This window comes from Cibotium barometz, chromosome 15, assembly GCF_041138505.1.
Source record: "Cibotium barometz isolate CiBa-2024 chromosome 15, ASM4113850v1, whole genome shotgun sequence".
In the NCBI taxonomy this organism is placed as follows: domain Eukaryota; kingdom Viridiplantae; phylum Streptophyta; class Polypodiopsida; order Cyatheales; family Cibotiaceae; genus Cibotium; species Cibotium barometz.
In genome coordinates, this window is record NC_141060.1 from 34228972 (window position 1) to 34247496 (window position 18525).

At 45.1% G+C, this 18525-nt stretch overlaps 1 long non-coding RNA gene across 1 annotated transcript; it reads right to left on the reverse strand.

The window, feature by feature from the left end:
• Positions 1 to 13: 13 nt before the first annotated feature.
• LOC147631207 (uncharacterized) lies at positions 14 to 17168 on the reverse strand. The gene is made up of 4 exons (XR_015267548.1): positions 16574 to 17168; positions 16142 to 16274; positions 8614 to 8670; positions 14 to 342 (listed from the first exon to the last, which is right to left on the reverse strand). It is a non-coding gene; the product is annotated as an uncharacterized LOC147631207 (long non-coding RNA).
• Positions 17169 to 18525: the final 1357 nt, after the last annotated feature.

An 18525-nucleotide genomic window follows, 5' to 3' on the forward strand; every position in this document is an offset into this window, starting at 1 on the left:
TTTGCATGTGCTGACATGATTGCATTATATGTAAATACACTAGGCTTGGAAGCTTCAAACACTTGATTTGCTTCTGAGAAACTCCCACATGCAGCATAGAGGCGTAGAAAGTGGTTGGAAAAAATGGCAACTGTATCAAGGCCTTTACTAACCATGATGGAATGCACCTTCTTTCCAGCTGCCAAATCTTTCTTTGTAATACACTGTTGCAAGAGGCGATACAGAATGTCCCTCGATACATGTATCCCTTGCTGGACCATAACATCAACCACTTGCATGGCTTCATTTGGACATCCATCTTTGCAAAGTTCGTACACATGTCGAAGCAATCTCTCAACCTCTCTTCATAAAGAAAAAACTCTCAGAGCCATCAACAAATCAGCTTTTCTTGAAAAACAATCATAATTGAAATCCCCCCCCTCTCTCTCTCTCTCTCTCTCTCGCTCGCTCGCTCGCTCGCTCAAAGCTCATAAAAGACCCTCCAGGATAGATGGACCAAGACAGAGCTAGGCAGCCCCAGCGAGTGAGCTCCCCCCAAACCCACGGCATATTGGTACCATGCACACTTGGAATACTCCATGCGAGAGCATATGTTACATCCAGGAGAAGTGCACGCTAGCACGGGGTCAGGTTGGAGGTCGGACATAGGGCACCTAGTGGGGAGATATCCCTAATGTGGGAAGAGGCTTATAAGTGGAGGCATTGGATTAAAAGCTTATAAAAGCATGGGGGCTAATTATAAAGCCCAATGGCCTATACTGGCTCATAAGTTATTACGATCATCTGGTCCGACATCGTTGAGCATGGCCCATCAAGGATGTTCACGTGACGACACCTGTAGGCTGTGGCCTGGTCACTGACGGAAATGCATACTCCTCCCTCTGTCCCAAAGGGGCCAAAAGAGTGGGACCAAAAGGTGTGACTCTTGCCGTGCAAGATCTGCCCGCAGTGGCGGGTCCGTCCCTCTGACTCCTGAGAGATGGTGCTCTTGTAAGAAGAGAATGTCAATGGGTCCACCAACTACTGCTCTGTGGAGCTCCTCTCTAAGGACACCACGCCTTTGGAAGCACTGTGGGCGCCCCAACCCCTGGATGTTCCATGCGACAATCCGCATAGCTTAAGAGCAGTGGGAAGTGGAATTGTCGGATTTGCCCTCCACTTGATGAGTCTTGGGCGTGGGTTTCGATGGAGAAGTCATTGTCAGTCCTAGGTTGAAGTCACGCCAGATGGGCACATATCTTGGCCTCCATGTGGGCCCACTCTGGACTCCATTTGTATGCATAGAGTACGCTTACAGATGAAGCCCTAGAGTATGCATGCTCTGGACTCCATTTGTCAGAGTGCAGTAGGAGGGGGGAAGTGGTAATGCCACTGAAACATGAAGAAACACAAAAAGCAACACCTCGAGGCTGTAGGACACACCATCTCCCTTGCCTGATCCCTGAGGCTGAAGCTACCCAACTCCATCCAAGCCAAAGGCTAGAGGTGAGTAAGCACATTAGTGATACGCATGTCGTGCAGATGATGCAAAAGCTCAATGGCCTGCCCCTGTATAGTGCTGGACATTGATCGTGCTCTAGTCCGTCCCCTATGCACTCAGGGGGAACGAGAAGATCATCGCTCCACTTTCAGGGGTGGACGGCTTGGAGTGGTATAACACGACACAAACGCGGATGGGAGCCATTGTTTCCTTGAACATGCCAGCTCTATCAATGGGGAGGCACTGGAAAAAACTGCAGTCGACTGGCTGTCCCAGCACCTTGGGGGGGCTGCTTAGCGCCTCAGAAGGGAGAGCCCGGTGCGGAGAGGCAACGATGGTCATCTCTACTGGCTCCAAAAAATGATGAACCAACTGGTGGATGGAGCTAGCCGGCTATCACCGTTCTAGAGCTGGCACAGCCGGAGGACGGTGGGAGTGCTCTTGAGAGGCTAAGAGGGAGGGGGGGGGATCTGGTACAGCTGGAGCAAAGGGAGCTGGAGGGGGGAGAGTTGGAGCAGTCGACGGGGGAGGGGTAGGAGGCGGGGGGGTGGGGGGAGAAGGGTTCAGTTGTGGGGGGGCAGGAGATGGCTGCGAGGCCGGGCCCGCTGCATGCTCTAGAGGGTCAGCGATCCCCATAGGAGGCTGAAAACCTGGACGTTGTTGAGATATCGAGCTCTAGTGAGGCGGTGGACACTGATGACCCGCCTGGGGGATAGGCCCCACACTTACACCACTGGCATGGTTGGTGAGATCTTGGGTGATATGCGGCCAGTGGGATGACAGGCTGTGTGACAGCCATTCTAGAGACTGGCATAGTTATAGCGCCAGCTCATTTTAGTCGGGTTCACACTATAGAGAACCCGTGTATGTATTTGGTTGAGTACCTTTCATATTGGGAGTACTCTTATTCTTGTATATGGTGTGTTGAGTGTTGAGTAGAGAAGAAGAAGATTTTCAGCCTCTCACCTTGTGTGTTCTCTATTAGGGTTTTGTGAGTGTGTGTGTGTGCTTGCAAGAGCTCAAGCTCTCTTCCCCCCTGCATCTTTTCATGGTATCAGAGCCTGGTTCGTGCTAAGGGCGGAGCTGCAAGCAAGAGAACCACAGGAAGCGGTACGAGGGTAAGAGCTGCAACTACTCTTCCCTATTGTGTTGGTGACTACACCCTTGTCGGGAGCTCTACGGGAGGCACCGGCAAACGATCTCCGATTGAGGAGCTTTCTTCGTGGGAGTGAAGCTACAGGGAAACTATATAGTCCTTCGGACTGAAATTTTCGGGCCGAGAACGCGTTTCGGGCGCGTCTGGACCTCCGTTTTTCAGAAAGCAGGCGATTTCAAGCACTGCGGGTAAGTCATCGATTCTCTGCAGAACTCTGTTTTAAGAACTGCAGGAAGACAGATTGACTGTGCAGACACTGTGGGTGCTGCAAAGAGGTCTACAGTTGCCATTGGGTGTATGTATGTGCATTGAAGTCACTGGTTGTGACATTTGAGAGTACTACAGTACCGCTGTGCAGAAAATACAGCATTTGTGCAGAAAAACCAGAGTGCAGTTTCTGGTAAAGTTGTGTGTTTGGCAAGATGTCAAATGATGGGATAACTCAGATTGTGGCTGAGAAGCTGGATAAGAATAACTTCCATGCTTGGAGGTTCAGGTTGACGAATTTCCTGATGGGAAAAGGCTATTGGGACTACATTGAAGGTGAGCATGAAGAGGCACCGGAGATACCGGATATAAATCCGACTGCTGCAGATGTGAAAGAGTTTAAAGACTGGAACCAAGGAGCCAGGAAAGTAATGTATTGGCTTTCCATTAGTATACAGGACACCATGATTGGGCACATTCAGGATGCCAAGTCCCCCAAGGAGGCGTGGGACACCTTGGTAAAGCTTTATGAAACAAATACCAAGGCTCGTAAGATACAGTTGAAGAATGAACTTCATACTGTGGAGAAAAAGAGCATGTCTGTGAATGACTATGCGCTGAAGATAAAGGGTATTGTGGAATCCCTTGCATCTATTGGTGTTTCAGTAGATGATGATGACAAGGTGGAAGTCTGTCTACGTGGTCTCGGGCCACAATACAAGGCGTTTAAGACGTCTATTCAGACTCGGGAAAATATTCCCAACTTTACAGATTTGGTGTCTATGCTGATTATCGAAGAGAAGAACTTGGGTGAAGACCAACAGTCTTCACAAAGCAAAAACAGTTCAGAGCAACAGGCCTTCTACACGAGTTCAGGAAGAGGACGAGGTAGAGGAGGCCGTGGACGCGGTCAAGGAGGTGGCCGAACAGGTAATCAGAATTATGGCCAGCAGCAGCAGCAACAACAACAGTCCCAGAATCAACAACAACAACAACACGCAGGTGGAAGAGGCAGATTCAGAGGCAGGGGGAGTCAAAGAGGCCGTGGAAATTGGCAAAGGCAATATAATGATGCACGTGAATGCTACTATTGTGGTAAGCTAGGACATGTGCAGTCAGAATGTTATAAGAAGCAGGCTGACATCCAAAATGGGAAAGTGCAGCAAAACAACTATGCATCCTCAAGCAGAAATAATGAGGACAATGAAAGGTTGTTTGTTATGCAGCATGTTGTAAATGCCATGTCTGAAAATGTTGATGCAGCACAAAAAGATAATGTATGGTATGTGGATTCATGCGCTTCGAACCACATGACGAGTCATGGGGAGTGGTTCAAGGACATGAAGAACCCGGAAAGACCAGGTTTTGTGGAAACAGGGGATGACACTGCTCATCCAATTGCCCACATTGGAGATGTGCCATTATCTATGCAGGATGGCAAAGTGAAGTACCTTGCAGATGTACTTCATGTACCGAACATAACAAAGAATCTGGTTTCAGTTGGCCAGATGATTGAGCAGGGGTTGCAGGTTCGGTTTAACCCTGATGGGTGTTATGTTGAAGATTTCAAAGACAAGTGCAGGTTGGTTGCAAAAGGCAACAGAGTGGGCAGAATGTTTACGTTGGATGTAGACATGCCTGAGATGAGTGCTGCGATGTTTGCAAATGGTTCAGGAGTTGTTGCAGACACAGACATATGGCATAAAAGAATTGGACATGTAAATGTTCAGAGATTGAAGTCTATGCAGACAAAAGGAATCGTGACAGGGCTGCCAAAATTTAAGGTGGAAGGTATGCAGAAAATCTGTGAAGCATGCCAATTTGGGAAGCAAACAAAGCATGTGTTTCCACGTAATAGATATGTGAGCAGAAATGCACTAGATGTTGTGCATTCAGATGTATGGGGTCCTACGAAGACCGTTTCTATGGGAGGCTGCAGGTACTATGTCACTTTCATTGATGACCACACAAGAAAAGTGTGGGTATATTTCATGAAGGAGAAGAGTGAGGTGTTCACTCACTTTCAGAATTTCAGAGTTTTGGTTGAAAAGCAAACAGGAAAATATGTAAAGTGCCTAAGGTCAGATGGAGGGGGAGAGTACTTCTCCAATGAGTTCTCTGAATTCTTGAAGAAGAATGGTATTCGGAGACAGTTCACATGCAGATACACTCCGCAGCAAAATGGAGTTGCTGAGCGAAAAAACAGGCACATTGCTGAGATTGCGCGAGCATTGATGGAAGAGAAGAATATGCCGCATTGCTATTGGGCTGAGGCTGTTTCTACAGCAGTATACATCATGAACAGGACTCCAACTGCAGCCATACATGATGTAACTCCAGAGGAGAGGTTTACTGGCAGAAAACCAGATTTGTCTCATCTGAAAGTTTTTGGATGCATTGCATTTGTGCATGTGCCAGATGAGCTGAGAACTAAGCTGGATCCGAAAGCTGAAAAATGTGTGTTTATTGGATACTCCCTTGAGCAAAAGGGGTACATGTGTTATAACCCTGCTACACGTGAGTTGAGGGTAAGCAGGGATGTTGTCTTTGATGAGATGAGCAGCTGGTATGCTGCTGAAAAAGAAGCTGTTGGGGCTGATTTGAGTGGAAGTGTGGTTGCACAGAATGCAGGTCAGCAATCACAGTCTTTGAGTGGACCAGGAGAGTCCTCATCTAGTGGGTCTGTTGATAGACCATGGAGTGGCAGGCTGCGTCATAATACCAGCCCTGCAAATGTGATTAGTACATCACGTAAAGGAAAAGAGAAAGTGGTTGAGCCCCTTGGTATGCCTGACATTTCTGCAGGGCATTCTCATGTTGATGGAGAGTCTAGTGGCTCAGATATGAGCCTTGATGAGGAGCTTGGGATCCCAGCTATGAGAACACCTGGTGTAAAGAAGGCTATGGAAGCCATGAATGAAAAGCTGCGAAGATCAGGGAGAGTGAAGAACCCTGTGCAGAGATTTACATATGACGGTTATGTGGCACATCACTATGCATATATGGCAAAGGTTGTGCAGGTTGTTGAGCCCACATGCATTGATGAGGCTGTTGGAAATGTGAATTGGGAGAAAGCTATGGATGAGGAGATGGATGCACTATATGGAAATGAAACTTGGGACTTAGTGCAATTGCCTGAAGGCAAGAAAGCCATTGGCTGCAAGTGGGTGTACAAAGTTAAACATAACAGTGATGGAAGCATAAACAGGTACAAGGCTAGATTGGTAGCCAAAGGATATGCGCAGACATATGGGATTGATTATGAGGAAACTTTCAGCCCAGTTGCCAAGATGGCAACGGTGAGAGTTGTGATAGCAGTGGCTGCGTCAAAGCAATGGTCTTTACATCAGATGGATGTAAAGAATGCATTCTTGCATGGGGATTTGCAAGAAGAGGTGTATATGTTGCAGCCACCTGGTTATGAGGATGAGGGTCACCCCGAGCATGTTTGCAGGTTGAAGAAAGCCTTGTATGGCTTAAAGCAAGCACCAAGAGCATGGTCTGACAAGATTTCTGAATATCTTGTCACTATTGGCTTTCATGTAGCCAATGCAGATTTCTCATTGTATGTGAGACATGGTGATAGAGGAGTTGTGCTTGTTGTCATCTATGTAGATGACTTGATCATTACGGGGGACCATGATGCAGAGATCTTTGATGTAAAGATCTTGCTTAGACAGAAGTTCGAGATGAAGGATCTGGGGGAGCTCAGATATTTCTTGGGCATTGAGGTGATTAGGTCACCACATGGTATTGGATTACTGCAGAGACAGTATGGCTTGGACATGTTGTCCAAGTATGGTATGACAGGCTGTAAGCCTATTTCTGTGCCATTGGATCAGAATGGCAAGTTGAGTGCAGACTCAGGAGAAATCTTGGAGGATCCTACTATGTATAGGAGCATAGTAGGAAGTTTGATCTACATGACGATCACCAGACCAGATTTGAGCTATGCTGTTGGGTTGGTGAGTCAGTTTATGCAGGTTCCACGAAAACCGCATTTGGATGCTGTGAGACGCATACTGAGATATGTGAGGTCTACTTTGCATTGTGGACTATTCTATGAGACTGGGACAGAGATATGTGTACATGGGTACACAGATGCTGATTGGGCGGGTAGTATCTCAGATAGAAGATCTACCAGTGGATTCATGTTTTCTTTGGGGAGTGCTGCTGTGACTTGGAGCAGCAAGAAGCAGCCTACGGTTGCTCTATCGAGTACAGAGGCCGAGTACAGAGGAGCTGCTATGGCAGCATGTGAGGTAGCTTGGTTGAGGAAGCTACTTGCAGATTTGGGTCTATCAGTGGATAGACAAGTTGTCATTTTCTGTGACAACATTAGTAGTATACAGTTGGCCAGGAACCCAGTCTTTCATGCTCGTACGAAGCACATAGAGGTCCACTACCACTTCGTCAGAGAGAAGGTCTTGGCAGGAGACCTTGATCTTGTTTATGTCAGCACAGAGGATCAGGTAGCTGACATCTTCACCAAAGCATTGGGTGCAGAGAAGCTCCGCAGATTCAGGGCTTCGCTTGGTGTACATGAGATGGAGTTGAGCTCGAGGGGGAGTGTTGAGATATCGAGCTCTAGTGAGGCGGTGGACACTGATGACCCGCCTGGGGGATAGGCCCCACACTTACACCACTGGCATGGTTGGTGAGATCTTGGGTGATATGCGGCCAGTGGGATGACAGGCTGTGTGACAGCCATTCTAGAGACTGGCATAGTTATAGCGCCAGCTCATTTTAGTCGGGTTCACACTATAGAGAACCCGTGTATGTATTTGGTTGAGTACCTTTCATATTGGGAGTACTCTTATTCTTGTATATGGTGTGTTGAGTGTTGAGTAGAGAAGAAGAAGATTTTCAGCCTCTCACCTTGTGTGTTCTCTATTAGGGTTTTGTGAGTGTGTGTGTGTGCTTGCAAGAGCTCAAGCTCTCTTCCCCCCTGCATCTTTTCAGACGTCATGTGCACACCTTCGCATTTCTATAGTGCCCGTCCCAGCTCCATTCACAGATCGTTGGTCACCAAGTTCTTGCCAGAGATTGGAGATTTGAAGCAGTATAGTTGCGTGGCATATATGGAGAGCTCGATGATGCAGTGAAGCCATTGAAGGCACCCTCACCCCGCCCACTGGAGTCCATATGAAGCATTTGACTCGATATCATTCATACCCTCTGTGGGGGCAGCTTTAGGGTGGCCCAGACCGCATGCAGAAGCGCTGAGAGGCCCTCCTGAGGATCTGGTGTCATGGTCCTTTTCTCATTGATAGTAGAGGCAAGCCCACTGGGCATTACAGACCACTTGTGTGGTTGTTTCCCCCTCCCCCCATTGTACGAGATAGCCTTATGCTCCTAGAGTGGCCGGCTTGAGGAGAAGAGTATCCTCCCCTTCTATGCATCTTGACTCCCGTTTCCCATTTGAGGACGAGTTTATATGTAGCCATTTTGGTTGTTTTCTTGGTAACTAATACAAGGATCTTTTTTCCGGGGGGGGGGGGGGGGGGTGAAATCAGTCCTAGAAAGCTGACTTATGTAATTTCTAAAAGGATCCATTCTTGCCAAACAAAACGGAGTACCCATTTTGTCATTGAGAAATGCAAGTGCACATTGAAAATGCATTATAGATTAATGATCTAGAAAACTAGCCTTTTAAAAATAAGCACTCCCAGAAAAAGGAACAGTCCATAAGCTCTCACTTTCAACGGGATTTAAAGGACAGATACAACCCCTGAAGAAAGAGTGTACACACACACACACACACACACACCTGGTACAAGCGTAACTGGCACAGGTTGGCATCCAAGCTGTAAGTCTGATGGATAACCTGCAAAGATTAAAAAAGGGTTGGAATTATCCCCCTAAACCCCAACCAAAAAAAAAACCCCACCTTACAAAGGCCCCTTGGCCTGAGCACCATTCACACTCAGAAACATTTTGGAGTCTGGACAGGTCAGAGTGCCACCTTGCACACCAGATTGGCTAAGGAGTAATACAGACATCTAAACCTTATATTTTGTGGAGAGCAAGAGAGCACCTGCCCCTAGGAGCTCGTAGGTCTCGAGCTCAAGGAGGATTGAGTGCCACCACCTGTTTTATGGTGTCCGACGAGGCCATGGCTGATGCTGCTCGATCGCGCTGCATTGTTTCAACTAATTTTTCTGTATTGATTAATTAAGTCCCTTTTTTTACCAATAATATTTATTTATATTAACTCTTCAAAATCTGGCATACATCACACCCAAAGACTCTACTCTCTATTCTTTTTTAACCTGATTCAAGATTCTACATAGAAATTTCCATCTTTCATCCTCACACAAGAAACAAGACTACACTACTAAGGCCATGATGGATGCTTGCTTATTGTTGGGGTATCAGATTTCGTGGGATCAGATTAATTAAGTCCCTTAAACATTGCTAAGGTGTGCTTCTTATCCTAACGTCATATAGTTATTATATAAAATAAATGTAGCTAAGGTGTGCTTCACACCCGTGCATTGCTGCCGCATGTAGTTTTTTCTTGTGTGCATATGTGCATACATATGCATGTGCGTAAGCAAGTGTACGACAGCGTGGATGTGTGTGTATGCAAGCATGTGTGGGTGAGTGCGTGCACATGTATATGTATATTTGTGTGTATGTGCAAGCATGTGTAAGTGAGTACGTGTGCGTGTATGTGTGTGTGTGTGTATGCATGTGTGGTGTGTGTGTGTGCATGTCTGGTGTGTGTGTGTGTGTAGGTGGAGACCTGCTCGCCTGCTCCCTCGATCTGCTCGCCTGCTCCCTAGACTATCTGCTCGCCTGCTCTGGGTGAGTACGTGTGGTGAGGCGCCTCTTCCTGGACTGTGTCGGGCTCCTTCCTGGTCTGTTTTGGCCCTGCAGCTCTCTTCGCTCCTTTCTCTTGTTCCCAGTTGCGCTGTCTTATCATCATCGATCTGCTCTTCTTCCTGTCTTCTGCGACCTGCGTACGTGTATAGGACTGCCTGTGTGTGTGCGTGTCTGTGTGTGTGTGTGTGCGCTCCTTCAGAACTGTGTGACCTGCACGCTTGTGCGCCTCTGTGACATGCACGTTTGTGTGCTTGCGTCCTGCCAAGCTGCGACCAACGACTTGTTCTACTACATTCTCTGCGTTTGATGTGTGCGCCTATATCTTGTGTCTAGCGTCCCCTGTGATCTGCAGCTTCTCCTATCCTTCTCTGTACATCCCTCTGTGTGTGTGTGTGTGTGTGTGTGTGTGTGTGTGTGTGATCTCTGAGAGAGAGAGAGAACATCATGGCTTCTCCTACAAAATACTATGCTCATAAAAAACAAAAGCAGGCTGTGGATCAGAATGACCCTGTGCATGAGACGCCCGAGGCTGGGCTGATTTATGAGGTAATGCATGAAGGATTTCAGGATACACGCAAGAATTGGAAAGATCCTGTTCCTATGGTGGGGCTTGCAGTGGATGTGGATGAAATCATAGATCCCATTCGAGAATATGTGAAGCATGATGTGATTATCTTTTTTCCAGGCAGGATGCTGATGTCGGGAATTGGTTAACACGGACATTGGGTGGTTGTTTTGTTCGCAAAGTCCACTATGTGGCAAGAGGTTTCTTTGAGGTCATTATGGTGGATGAGCACCATAAACAAACGCTTTTAAAGCACTCCCCTCTCTTCTATGGACAACAGATGGTTCATGTATTGCCATGGTCCCCCACCAGAGACTATCAGGCTTTGATTAAGCATCGCTGTCCTGTTTGGGTAGAAGTGGTGGACTTCCCCCAATGTTTGGCCTCCTTGTTACCTGAAATTGCAGCATCTCTAGGAAAGGTTGTATGCCCTCCTAGACCAAATGGCAACTCAAATCGATTCTGTATTTTATGGGACACAGATCAGCCCACTCCGGAATCTTATGCTGTTACCATAAATAACGTTTCCATGGGGAGTGCATTTTTCAGACTCAAATGGGGTCTTTTTGCAGGTGCATGCTTTGAGTGCAAAAAGTTTGGACATATGGCATCTCAATGCCCTCTGGTCCTCCATAAGATGCCGCCTGATGCCTTGCCCATCCCAATGCAAAATAAGGACACTCCTGGTCCTTCAGGGATTAAAAACAAAAGTATGAAGACTCCTGTTATGCCTCAAGAAAAAGGCAAAGTGCCAGTCTCTTCTGATATGAATGTAGCTGTGGCTAATCCCTCTACTTCTTCACCAAAAGGAAAAGAAAAGATACTTCAAGAAACCTCTCAGCCACCACGCAGGACAATTATCCCCAGGCGTCCTTTACCTTCTAGAACTTGGAATGGAGCCTCCTCCAGTGGACATACCCCGGAAGAAAATTCTGGAATTGGCATCACCTGGGCTACTGTAACTGCAGGTCGTACTCTGTTTCCCGAAGAAGAGGCTGCTAGCTTGCTAGCCACCCGTCTCATAGATATTCCTCCTCCTGATCGAGGTGTAGACCCTGTGGAGGAAATGCAAGCTTGAGCTACTTTTTTTGTTCATGCTGTACATACACTATAAATATGATGTCATATATCACAGTTTTGACTCTCAATGTACAGGGTTTGTGTGACCCTAAAAAGTGGAAGATGGTTTGGGCATATTTGAAGCATATGCAGCCAGATATCGTTGCTCTTCAGGAACACAATCAACATCACTATGCTGGACAGCAAGGCCATTATGCTGGTTATGATATTTTTTATGCAGGCCACCATGCCTTTTCGGGTGTACTTTTTCTTGTGAAACATCATTTGCAGCCAGTCATGGCATTTAATGACTTCCAAGGCAGATGGATGGTTATGCAGTGCTGTATTCAAGGTGAAATCTTTGAATTTGCATCGATATATGCTCCTCAATCCTCTCAGGCTAGAGGACAGATATGGCAACAAATGAAATTGTACCCTTGGAGACAGAAAGCATTCATATGTGGAGATTTCAATAATGCCCCTCAACCTGGTGATAATACATCCGGTCGTACACATATGCTTGCTACTGAGAGGTCTTCGTGGGCAGATTTTGTAGCAACGCTTAATCTGATTGATATTTGGAAAGAATCTCAGCCTCTGATGCCTGGGTATACCTTCCAACATAATGCTCAATCCACTTACAAAGCTCGATTGGATCGATGGTATCAGCTTGATCCGTTTCATTATGATACTCTCACAACCAAATTGTGGCTAGATTATACATTTACATATTCAGATCATGTACCCTTATGGCTCAGAGTTCATCTGCATGACATGCCCGATGACAGATTGCCACTTCGAAGGTTGCTTATCATCAATAATAGTTACTTGGAGCATGATGCATTCAAAGCACTGATACTTGAGGCCTGTCAGCCACTCTTTCCTCAATCTTTCATTGACTTGGATTATGCATGGACAGCTTTTATTGCTCGCATGCAATCAGTCATCCGTGATTATGGTAAACAGTATCTGAAAGGTTGGAGACAGACTGTTGCTTATGCTAAGCAAACATGCCAATCGTTAATTGAGCTTAGTCATCTTCGCTCTCTAACTTTGGCTGAAGCCACTTCTTTATGTCAAGCTCGTCACTGTATTCAGGTAAATGATCATCGAAAGCTTGTCAAATGGGAGATACGGGCACGACAAAAGGCGCTTTTGGACAAAGGCTGCTCTACCAAAAAAAAATTCAAGAGTTTACATTCCAGAAAACAAGCTGCATCTATATGTCGCACTTTAATTTCAGATGACACGTGGACCTCCACCCGAGCACAATTGGCTGTGACTTGTGTTGCCCATTTCTCCTCTCAATTTGATGAGGATGATTCTCACGCCATGGAAGTGTATGATGCACGTCATCAGTTATTACAGCATGTATCCCCCATCCTTTCTGCTACTCAAGCGCAACAACTAGAAACAAAATTCTCTGAACAAGAACTGTCTGATGCAATCAAGTCTTGTGGCCGATGGAAAGCTCCAGGATGGGATGGCCTTACAGTTGAATTTTTTCTTGCATATTGGGACACCCTCAAATTACCTTTGCTGCGTATGGTAAACATTGCCTGGGAGACAAGGCAAATGCCAGCTTCCTGGAAAAAAGGATTAGTGAAGCTGTTGCCTAAAAAACACTTATGTCAGTCTTTGGCAGACTGGAGACCAATTACCCTTATGCCGGTGATATACAAGATTATCAGTAAAATGGTTGTCGATCGCATTAAGGGTTACTTGAATGATGGACTTCATTCTGCACAGTATGGATTTATTCCTCGCAGGCACATTACAGATAACATTGCAAATGCTTATATCGGCATTGAATATGCCAAATACACGCAGCAGGATGTCTTATTATTGCAAGTGGATATTGCTAAGGCTTTTGATACTATTAAATGGGGGTTCATTCAAGAAACCATGCGTGCTCTAGGATTTGGAGAAAAAATGCAGAATATCATTTACTGGCTTTATGCTGATAGTCAGGCGGCTTGTATATTGTCAGGAGATCTCTCAGAATCATGGACTTTGCATCGTTCAGTTAGGCAGGGATGCCCTTTAAGTGCTCTTTTGTATGCTATAGCGACGCATCCCATGCTTCTTTATATGGATCATTTGGTTGATACTGGCAGTCTTCATGGATTGGACATTCAGAATAGACGTCAGTTGGTTGCTCAAGCTTATGCTGACGATTCTTTTTTTCTTCCTCGCAATACACATCAGGATCTCTCTACTTTGATGCAGGCTCTTTCTTTGTTTGCACTTGAGGTTGGTCTACAAATCAATTTTCAGAAATCTAAATTGCTGCCTTTGCATTCAAAACATTGGCATAATTTGCTATGGCCAGGGGAAATAGTTCACTCCACTCATTTGATTCGGCATTTGGGATATCCTTTGGGATGGACAGTCACTCGCCGTCAACAAACAGATTGGGTCTTGGCAAAGCTCAAGAAAAAGTTGGAATACTGGAAACTTGCAACATGGCCTTTGCATGTTCGTTTACGGATTCTCCAATCCATCTTGGTTGCCTATATTCAGTTCTACCTTCCTGTCATCAGGTTTTCTCAGGGGGAGCTGAAATTCTTTATGTCCACCATCTTGGAGATATTCTGGAGATCGAAGCAGGGGAAAAAGAGTGTACGTTTGCTTTCGGCAAATCGTTTGTGTACCCCTAAAATGCATGGAGGCTTGAATATCCTTAATTTACAGGTGCATATTCTTGCCCACAGAGGTAAACTGATGCTTCAATTTCTGGAAGGCACTCAGCCTTGGACAGCGATGATCCGTCATTTATTACTTCATCTGACGACTTCGGCTTTTGGCCATTGGCAACCTACTCATTGGGAATTTATTCTTGGTTACATTACTGGCAAAATTAAGGGCTGTCCTCTCATTTCTGGCTTACTTGCTGATTGGAAGCTTGTCCTTTCAAATTTAAAATGGAATGGTTGTGACTCCTTACAAGGCAACTCTCTCCGCGCTAAGAGCATCCATTGGTCCAAAGCATTTTCAGTTCCCCTGGCGGTGCAAGAACCCTGGCGTTCATATTTTCTCCACTCAAAGGGTGTTACCTCTGTGGGAGATGTCATCCATCCTGATGGCTCCCCTCTTTCTTTTCCACAGGCTGCTGCACATTATGGCTTGGGACCTCACTATCGTCGTCTTTGGCGTGATATAATTCACATGCTTCAGCCTTTTTTGCCGATTCCACTGTTGGAAATTCGAGATCGCCTACAGGATTGGACTATCTCCTCTTTTGATTCTTCATGCCATCCCTTGAGGCTATCTGATATTACAGTTGCTGGTCTGTATAAACATTTGTTGCCATTGCCTTGGGTTTCTGAACGGGCAAATCTCTTCTGGCATATGCATCGGTCGTCTTTGTGGTGGAAAAGACGATTGTGATCTCTTTGGCATTCGAAGCTTCCTCTTCGACAACAGCTTTTTTTGTGGCGCGTTCTTTTGGCTGTTATTCCCTCGGGACAGTTTCTGGCACGCAGACATATATCCTCATCCACTTGCCATAGATGCTCTGCTTCCAGGGAGACAGTCATTCATATTTTCTGGAACTGTCCTTCTTCTCGTCAGTTTTTTCTTCCTATCATCCAGCTTCTGCGGGTTAGATTTCCAAATATGAAATTTGGAAAGTTTTTCTGGCTATTTGGTCTTCATTTGCCCAGACCAGAATTCACTCTTTTCTTCTCATGGGTGCGCTACTGGGCTTTATGGACACTATGGAAAGTTCGCAACCATGGAGTTTTCGGTGATGCGGCTTTTTCTGCTTTTTCTTTCTTTCAGTACTCCCTGCATCAATCTTTCTTCGATTGCATGCAGGTTGACCAAATAGATCATGATGTATATTTGTCTTATATTGACATCTTCAGTTGATGTACTTTGAGACTATCTACTTTGGATAGTCATCTTGTAAATCTAATATACTTATGATTCCACAAAAAAAAAAAAGTGTGTATGCATGTGTGTGCGTGTATGTGTGTGTTTGTTTATGCATGTGTGTATTTGTGTACAAGTGTGTTTATGTGTGTGCATATATGCGTTTGTGTGCATGTGTCTATATGCGACTCTCACATACACATATATGTGTGTGTCTCTCTCACATATCTTCTCTTTATGTCTCTGTCACGTACACAGACATAACACTCTCTCATACACCTACACATTGTGAGGGATTTGGGTATTGGCCTCTATAACAACACCAGACACCACACAGATGAGAGATACACAGAAGCAAGATGCTGGGGGCTCACAAACTACCAAGCATCTAGCATCCCAAGTGATATCATCAAAGTCTTTGTGAAACAAGGGAAGCCTAAACCAATAGTTGCAGCCTCTTTGGATGGATGGATGTAGCTCCTTGCTCTTTCCTAGTCCTCTGGATTAATGGGCTTTCAACCTTCTCAAGCCCCAAAAAAACCTCTATGCTGACAGCCCATACCTTGGCTACCTCTTGACTGTATATCAATCTTCTTATCTAAGCTCAAACCTATCTTGCTTGCTTGTCCTTTCAACTTTTGATGCAACCTAAATGGAATTCCCTTTTGGCAATCTAGAGTACTCTATCCCTTGTATCTTACACGGTACTTCAATTCAAAGCACAAAACAAAATCTCATATATTTAGAGCTAACTATGAGATGTGTTTGATCCAGAGAATTTCCCCTCTTTGGTTTCCCAAAAATATGTAGCTCCATTCCCCCTTCCAACTTCAAGGCATCCTAGACAGATACTTCCCTAGTTGAGCAATCTCTGTTCTTTGTAATATACTTCGATCCAAGTCTAGAGTTTTAATTCCTCAAAAAATTCTGAATACTTCAAACTCATGGTCAAATTGTACACAAATCCAACCTTCAAGACACTTTGTAAATCGTCGCACGTCCGTGCTTTGATCTCTCTCCAATACCAAATCTCTTGCTCCTCAACTGTTTAACATAAGCTTGAGACCAACCATTCAAGATACAACTACTAGTGATTGTCCTCCCTGTAACATGTCATACAATCCACGAACTCAATTCAAACTAGCAAGCCTGTTTAGTCTTTGAAAATTACCCAGACTCTCTGTACTGATGAATTCAAATCAATTCAACCAGAGATTTTCCCTTTGGCTTAATACACACACAAGCTCAAAGCTCAGATTTCATAACTAGTAACCCATTGTTTGAGCATTGAACCATTAGATACACAAGACTTAGGACTCTTACACCACACTCTGATGCATATGAAAAAAACTTACAACAATCCCTCCTTATTGAAAGTAAAAGAAAACGATGGAGATTTTACCCTTCTAAGGATGATTCACTTGATAAAATTGAAGGGGATGAAGCCCTCTGTGTTGAATTGCCACCAGCCCATAGCTAACATGGATTTCAATCATCATCATGTATGGGAAGGAGGCAAGTTCTAACAGGGTGAGTCCTCCGAGAGCTCTAGCTCTCCAGCCCTCCTGAGCCTTCACCTACACAAACCCTGCTTTGACTCTAGATCCCACAAACCCAAATGGTATAGATGCTCCTGCAATTTCAATCTTAGCCCTTGAAACCGGTCCTTTCTCTTCAATTCAACCAAAGTTCTACCTCTCCATTTACACAATTGAGCATCCCCTATTCTGTGCTGTGTAAAACTCTACATTTTCTTTGTCTCCTCCAGCCCTGTTGCTCAACACCTCTGATTCTTCATCATCCCAGCTCTCTCACTCTCTTCTCTGCTCCCTCTGGCTCAATAGTTGGATGCTTTTTTGGTCTCTCTCCCTGTCTTTGTGTAACTTAAAAATCTCGGCTTTTTTCCTTGAATTCCCATGCTGCTGTGCATCCCTTACATTCAAATTAGCAACACCATCTACTTATTATTTTGAATCGCTAGTTTCCTGCCCCTTCCCCGACCAATGGTGCCTCCCCATTTTGCTAAGTGAAATCCCTCCATGTATAGATGTGGGATATATATACCAATGTTCCAACGTATGGCATGTTATCATACATAATGATCGAATATCCACTATAACTATGAAGGCTCAACCAGTAAAAAACAACTAACCCTGATGGACCCACCATCAAAATAAAGCTCTTTCTCTGGATCTCTCACCTCCAACTCATATCCTTCCTTCTTAGACTCACATGCATCCCCTTTCACCTACATCCCCTTTACTCTCAAAAAAACCCAAGAAACACACCATCCCTATCTACATGATTAGCCATGAGCCATCTTTAACATCAACATATATACACTCACCTATCTCATCATCCCTACATGATAAACATACTATGACTATTCACAACCATGCTTTCCCAGACTTGTATTCCCAACAAACCCATGCTACGCATATGAACAGACTTCGATTGCCAACTTACAACATGCATCCAAAGTAGCCGATCGGGCTAATACTAGATACTCGTGCATTTTGTGATCTCGGACTCCTGTCTGGAAGCAGGGCAATAACTGATCAATCAGTTAGCCTCTCCCGTAGTTTATATCTTGAATTCAAGTGCTTTAGCCGGGATACATAGTCTCACATAGAATCATTTTCTTTCTATTTGATATTATGCAGTTGTGCCACACACAGGACTCCATCTGTCACCACTTCGGGCAAAGCTTGGCACAAACACATTCTTGAGTCAAGTGAAATTGATCTTATCTTCTGGTTTGAGGGTTCAAAACCATTGATGAGCTTTTCCTTCTAGGGTTAGTGAGAAGGCATGAATCATGGTTACATCACTTACTGGCCCGCAGGTTTTGTATGTGGACTTAAAGATCTCCACATGTTAGATTGGGTCCCCATCCCTTGAGAATTTTTGTATGAGCTTTGAAATGATGTGTGGCTTCATTTGGGATGATCTCGATTCTAGAGCAGTGCTTAGTTCCTTGACCATTCCTCAACCCATTTTCGCAGCCATATTCAACAAATCTGTCCTTGTTGTGGCCGCATTAAGATCTACATTTGGATCTACCCTTGGTCTTTGAGGCTCTACTCCCCCCAACCTAGACCTCATCCTCTTCTAACATTGGCTCTTCTAGGCATTTCTGTTCTATGGGTAGGTCCAACCACCTCATTCTGGCGTGGCTCATTATTAGCAACTTCTGTCCGTCTTTGTAGAATCAAGAGCTCCATGTTCTGTAAGAACATGGGATGATTGATCATTTGCTCTATATCCTTCTTGGTGTACATGCGGTCCTCTACTCCCACAGTTTCCCTTGGTAGGTTATCTCCTTCGTGTTGGGTATTAAACCCTTCCTCCGCT